The sequence below is a fragment of the Cynara cardunculus genome (genome assembly GCF_001531365.2).
Source record: "Cynara cardunculus var. scolymus isolate 2C chromosome LG 1, CcrdV1, whole genome shotgun sequence".
NCBI lineage: Eukaryota > Viridiplantae > Streptophyta > Magnoliopsida > Asterales > Asteraceae > Cynara > Cynara cardunculus.
The window spans coordinates 6269483-6276569 of NC_037528.1; the positions used below are offsets into that span (position 1 = coordinate 6269483).

Consider the following 7087-nt stretch of genomic DNA (forward strand, 5'->3'; position numbering starts at 1 on the left):
ATATATAGGGGCCTAATCAAATGAGAACCGATTAGTTTGTGGTAACTGTGAGGTCCAATCTCAGCCACAAATCAACGGATAAATTAGGAAATTAATAATTATGGTAGTTTGAGTTAAAATTATAATTAGAGGGCATATTTGGTATTTTTTTTAAAACTCATCTCTCCTCCTCTCTCATCTCTGCGACCTCCAATTTCCGGCCTCCGGTGAAATCGGTATCACAGTATATTACAATGGGTATCACATTGTGTATCCTTGTTTTTAAGGTTTGAGTTGGTATCATAGTTGGTATCACAATGGTATCACAGTATATCACAATGGGTATCACATTGTGTATCTTTGTGATTACTTGGTACCTGCCGGATTAATGTTCACCGGAGGCCGAAGATTGGAGGTCGGAGAGATGAAAGAGGAGAGAGGAGATAGGATTTTTTTTTAAAAATACCTAAAAAGCCCTCTAATTATAATTTTAACTCAAACTACCATAATTATTAATTTCCTAATTTATCTGTTGATTTGTGGTTGAGATTGGAACTCACAGTTACCACAAACTAATCAGTTTTTCTTTGAATGAGCCCCTATATATATATATATAGAGAGAGAGAGAGAGAGAGAGAGAGAGAGAGATGGTTCTTTTGAGAGTCCAATAAATTGTGATAACTTTGAGAACTTGTGCATCATGTTTTATGTCATATGATTTCTTTTCCATCTAAGATTAAGATATAAAATATTGATTAACATATATTTGGTTTACATGTATTCGGTTCACAATGTGAACCCATTTGGGAGTTAAGACCATTCCAATGCCCCCTTTCGCCATGCATGAACTAAACCAACGATTAAGATAAGCACTAAAATTAAAGCTTCTACAAATACGGATACACCTAACACATCGAAACTCATTGCCTATGAATAAAGAAAAACCGTTTCAATTTTGACATGATTGCAAGACAAAATATACACGTGAAAAAATTTTATATTGTGAACCAAATACATATATAATAAACACACTATGAAACAAATAATGTTAATTAATATATTAAATATTATATTTAGACTAAAAAAAATCATGTAAAATAAAATCTCACTGGTTTTTAAAATTCTAAAAGTTTTTTAAATGATTAAACCCCTGGTTACTAAAAGAAATGGGTTGAGAATTGAGATGAGATGTTTAACCAACCTCAGAAGGTGACAATGTGCCATGATTGTGAAGCAAAACATACACATAAAAAAGTTTCATATATAATAAACATATTATAAAACAAATATATGTTAATTAATATATTAAATATTATATTTAGACTGGAAAAAATATGTAAAACAAAATCTCACAGGTTTTTAAAATTCTAAAGTTTTTTTAAGTGATTAAACCCCTGTGCTAGAAGAATGGGTTGAGAATTGAGATTAGATGTTTAACCAACCTTAGAAGGTGACCGGGCCTCAAAGAATTTAGGCCCAAGTTAAAAAAGCGTAGCTAACATATATAATATGGCCAGGGACGCAGGGTCTTCTCCCACATCGGCCATTGTTGCAATATAAATTCTGTTTATATTTTAACGAAACGGAGACGAAGACACGACCTTACTTGAACAGGATCTGTTCTATAGGCTCGTACCTCTGTATTCTTGATTCCTAAGAAGACAGAAACCCATATCTGGTTGATGAACCACGACCATGTAACCAGAGCGTGATTAACAGGTAACCATGGTCTCGATCATGACCCAGTAGATGATCGTTGCCATCCCATCTGATGGGTTCTGGCATGGTTACATGGTTGTCTGACAGATAACTAACTTTTTATTCTTTTTTGTTTCGTTTATGCTTGCATAGCAAGTGCTCAGCGAAATGCCTGAATGAGGTTATGTGTCTTCTACAGGTATGATTCATCTTTGCTTTAATCACAGACTCAAGTAACCAAAGCAAACGAACCACTTCTTTTAGACTTGAACATTGTATCACCAACAAAATAGCTAGCGGTGATAACTTAAGTAATCCTAAAAGAATAGCTCATAAGTAGGGGTGTTAAAAGCTTACCAGGTTCGAGCTCGCCTCAAACTCAGAATAACTTTCTAACAGTACTGCGAACGTGTAAGTWGGACAGGAAAATCTTGTGATGTTAATTCTATCATTAGATATTTTCTTCCTTTTTAGGTTATCTAGAAAAAGTTTTAACATTTTCTCTTGTTTCAATTTCTAATCAGTCAAACCCCACAAGGCTACTTGGCTTTGCAAATGTTCTTAGGAAGTTTATGTTATTTCTACCTGGACGAGCTTCATAAGCTTCTAACTATGCAAACCACAATGTTTGTAATGCCTACATTCGCCTTCGCTTACATCCAATCTTTTGTCCAGGGGAAAAGAGGTAGGCATGATGGGTGAAGGATACATGTGGATTATAACCGGTAAGACTACAAACTTCCTGGATTCCTTGGATGTTGAAACTATAGCGTTGATGCAGGGGGCAGTGGGTTCCAAATCATATTTTCCAGCATCAAGGGAGCTTCATGATTTTGAGTTGAATTGGAGAAAGGAATATTTTTCTCTAAACCCTTTTAAGGAGTTTAAGGAGCTGGATCCTAATGGTATATGGGCATATGATGCAGTTTGTGCACTAGCAATGGGTGTTGAAAGGGTACAAACTACAATTCCACAACTAGAAKRACATGCTACCGAWTWRSYTYMAAARRWTTKRMCMMCMWTWRKKGSMMMWYYTKRAWKGGKKSMRSCCYTYYYMRWKRWRWKKTWARRRKYWARWTTWAWKGKKKWRGKKGKKRMWTYMAARYTWWKRAWKGGRAWWWWAMMAWYMMMRSMAAMMRRWYYYYYYWMSKWKRMYTYMMMWWTTYKGMYMRKKRWYWKGGSMWTKGSMMMMYWRSMMSRAAWKSCMAAAAAGAYACGTGGATCTTTTTAGATCCCCTTAGTAAAGATCTAATGGTCACAAGATTCAGTTTCTTTCTCCTTTTGGGCTTTATGATTTGGTTTATTGAACAAATGAAGAATTTCAAGGTTCAACAAGACAACAAATTGGACCAACTCTCTGGTTTGTCTTTTCAAYCCTTGTTTATGCTCACAGTAAGCTCTCTAACTCTAATCTCAATTTACTTAGATATTTGATCTTTTCTGGCACCAATGTTCATATTCACATTTGTTACATATACCCACAAAACTTATTGTTCTTGGATCTGCTGGCGAGAGGCTGCAAAGTAATTTGTCAAGATTTGTGGTGACTGTTTCGGTTTTTGTAGTGTTTGTGCTCACATCGAGTTACATTGTAACTTTGACTTCACTTTTAGCGGTACAACAAATTGCATCGAAGGAGGGGTGTATCGGATTTCAAGATTTCCCCCCCATAGCAGAAGGAGCTGTCTTTAACAGCTTGGAATTTGCTGAGGTCAGGAATTGAGAAATTAAATTCATCTCATGACTATGCTAAAGCATTAACTGAAGGTTATAGTGTAACCATTGATGAGATTCTCTACATCAATTCTGTTCTTGCATTGTATTCGGCTGTCGACTTCTCCTTGATAGCAACAGCATCCACCACAAACGGTTTCGGCTTTGTGAGTATTCTCTAATCCTTTGGGCTTGTTTCATAACTCTTTTAGAGTCCCGTATCGACTAGACTTTGACCATATTTTTCTCAATATATTTTGGAACCTGTTGGTGATTCTAGTATCATCAAACTTTTTGGTGTAATTGAGGTCAACTTTGAGATAAATGAAGATTCAAGGTTGAGCATTAAGACAAGTCTTGTGCTGCGGAATACAGACGTGCATATGCCCCCTTGAATCTTAGATCACCATACAGCAGGGTCAAGTAGGCATGGGAATTGGCCCCGACCCGTCGGGCAACCCGGTCCACCCGCCCCGGTTGGGGACGGGGATTCCCCGTTAAACCGGGTCTCGGGGACGGGGATCCCCGTTTGGTTCAAACCGGGGACGGGGACGAGTATCACATTCCCCGCCCTGCCCCGTACCCGTACCCGTATATATATATATATATATATATATTAATAAATTGATTATATTATATATTATTTATTTCTATTAAATCGGTAAATGGTAATTTCTATTTTAATATATTTTGGATATTACTACATGTGGTTTTGGATATTACTCAATATGTTTTGGTACATGTGACGTTAATTTTTTTAGATTAATTTTTTTTGTTTTCCATTGTTAATTATTATATAATGATGTATGTTTTTTGTATTAAATTAAATTCATTTTGATTTTAGATTTGTTGGAAAAATGTGGGATTTAAACATGTGTATGAGTGTATCGTCTCACATATTTGATTTAACTTTTTCTTACACAAACATGAAAAAAAAAATATCCGTTTCCCCGTTGGGTTGGAGAGGGGGATGGGGATGCAATCAAATTCCCCGGTGGGGATGGGGACGGGGATTAGTGTCCCCGCCCCATCCCCGTTCCGTTACCATCCCTAGGGTCAAGGGGGCTGCCCCTTGCCAGGTTCTAGGGCAGCGTCCTGGTGGGATTCCAAGGGATTGATAATCATGAGTGTCAGCTGATAACCATAACGTCTGCATCAGCTGATGTATTCAGTTGGTGCATTCTGCTGCTGACGACGCTTGGTAGTTCTAACCGTTTTGTTCAACCATACACCCTCCAAGATTTTATCCAAGTGATTATTACCACAAATCCAAAATTCTGACACAACCTCCTTTCTGTCCTCAAGGGCATTTTTGAAGTGTAATCTAATATTGTTCCACGTATTCTTACAAATACGAACTCGGCATGTCTGATGTAGCTACTTTTTAGCAGGGGTTCCGGAAAGGTTCACGGTTGGCTCGAGAGATGTCATTGAGATAGCCAAGCTACGCGAAGGTGGAACGTTGAATGCATTGGAGGATAAATGGTTAAAACATCAATCTTCATTGATGTCAAAGGATTTTTCTTCCTCATCATCGAACATTTTGATCCTTCAAGGGTTTTGAGGTTTGTTTCTTATCAGTGGGATGTCGATGACGTTGGCTCTTTTGGTGTCCATAGTTTATCTTGTTCGTGAAAAATGGTCTGGCAAAAATAAGATACTAAGGTGCATGTTACAGACATCCGTTGAAATACATATGCAAGATAACAAAGTGGAACCGGCAGTTTGATTTCAAAATTAGTTTCGAAGGATTTAATGCAAAAAGAATGATTGAAAATGGTGGAAAAACGAGTTAAGTTGGCCAAAAATATGTGACCCTAGTACTGTTGGGCGTGCTAGACCAGTTCCATGGGTCTGGGACGTAAGTTTTAACAAAATAATTAATTATTATCTTTATAAAAATTATATTATTAAACCAAATATATATTACTTCGTTATTGAACCTAAATTAAATTATAATAAAAATTTTGAATTAAAAAATTATACAAAAAATAAGAAATGTTAAATAGTTAATTTGATATTAATATCGATATATTTTTGTCAAATTTTTATAACATCTTCAAATTTATATTTTATTCAAAAATAAAAACAATATCGTTTTTTTCAAAATCACATAAGACCATATTATAACATCGACTGAGATAAAAAATAAAACAAAATATTGAAATCAAGATGTTACTCGTTGCATTGCACGAGTACCCTTCTAGTTTGTTTTAGAATACCCATAATCTATTAAGAATTAGCGAAGCGGTTGAAAATTGGCTTTGGGAATATGTTTGGATTTTTAGCAATAATTTATTGTAACGCGTTATGTTATATAAAAATAAAAGACCGAGTTTAAAGGGGCCTTAGATTGGGTTGACCTTGTAGTAGTAGCGAGCCGTCTTGTTGACCAATTAAGAAATTTGTTAGCAAGTGTACTTAGATAGTCATCATAAACCATGAAGGTGCAAGTTAGAGAAGATAACGAAGCCTACAATACCAGTGATGAGTTCAGACGTTTAATAATTAGTAGTTGGTCCGGCTCTCCTTGCCTTTGGTTCCAGCAAGCGTAATAATAAATTGAATGTTAGACACAATTTTGATTATTTAAAATAATATATTAAAGAACATTTTTAGAGCATCTCCAATAGATTCATCAAATTTTTATCTAAATGAAGAACCAAAAATCAATATCTCAAAAAAAAAATTTTACATTCATCTTCAACATATTCCCCATTTTAGAGAATCCAACATTGATCATAATGCTAAAATATTTTATTCATTTATTATTTCTCTCTAAATATTTATTTCCAAAATCTTTATTGGTGCTCTCACATGGTAATCATTTGAGATGATCTCCATATTTGGAGAAAAAAATTCTTCCATCTTCTACTTTCTCCATTTTGGATGGGGGTGAGCAGCGGAATCGGGTACCCACTTATGAAACCGGAACTGCCTTGGAACTGCCGGTTCCTGAATCAGAACCGATATGAGTGGTTTCGGTTTCGGTTCCTACAATACGGAACCGATTGAGAATGATTCAAGTTCCGGTTCTCAATTTTTCAGAACCGTTATCCGCCGGGACCGGTTACCCGAAACCGGCGGATACCCTGAACCGAAACCGACGGTACCCGGTATTTTTCAATTAAAAATAATAATTAATTTTTTAATATTAAATTTAAATTAGGTCAAGAACTTAGAACTCTAGATTCAGAATTTGAGATAAAATTATTCGTATTTTTTTAAATTGTGCGTTTAATTGGATACATAGTATGTAATCATTAAACTTTGAACATTTATAATTATAGTATGTAATCGTTAAACCTTCAACATTTGCTATTAGTCTATTATGGTTTGTAATCGTTAAACAATATTTGTAACCATTATTCCGTATAATTTGTATTCTTGTTTATTTATTTAGTGTTTTGGCAATGTTTTATTTTTTATTTTCAAATAACAAAATTTTAATATTTTAGGAAGCGGGTACTCGGAACCGGTTCCCGGCGGTTCCGGTTCCGGTTCCAAAAATTTAAGAGCCGCCCTAACCGGTTCCAGTTTCGGTTACCCGCTTCCTAAATAATAAAATTTATTAATTATTATATTTCAATTTTATAGTATATTGTAAATTAATAAAATTTATCAATTAATATATTTCAATTTTATATTATATAGATAACCATTTCATATAATATAAATAAAAACAAAGTCCGTCAAC

The 7087-nt window shown here is 35.0% G+C and overlaps 1 long non-coding RNA gene and 1 other non-coding gene across 2 annotated transcripts; both read left to right on the plus strand.

Annotated features, from left to right (window-relative positions):
• Positions 1 to 1575: 1575 nt before the first annotated feature.
• On the plus strand, positions 1576 to 1788 carry LOC112503573. The gene has a single exon (XR_003068024.1). It is a non-coding gene; the product is annotated as a small nucleolar RNA U3 (small nucleolar RNA).
• A 1112-nt stretch (positions 1789 to 2900) lies between these two features.
• Positions 2901 to 5106, plus strand: LOC112502030. Its single transcript, XR_003067606.1, has 3 exons — positions 2901 to 3069; positions 3243 to 3557; positions 4782 to 5106. It is a non-coding gene; the product is annotated as an uncharacterized LOC112502030 (long non-coding RNA).
• The last annotated feature ends 1981 nt before the right edge of the window (positions 5107 to 7087 follow it).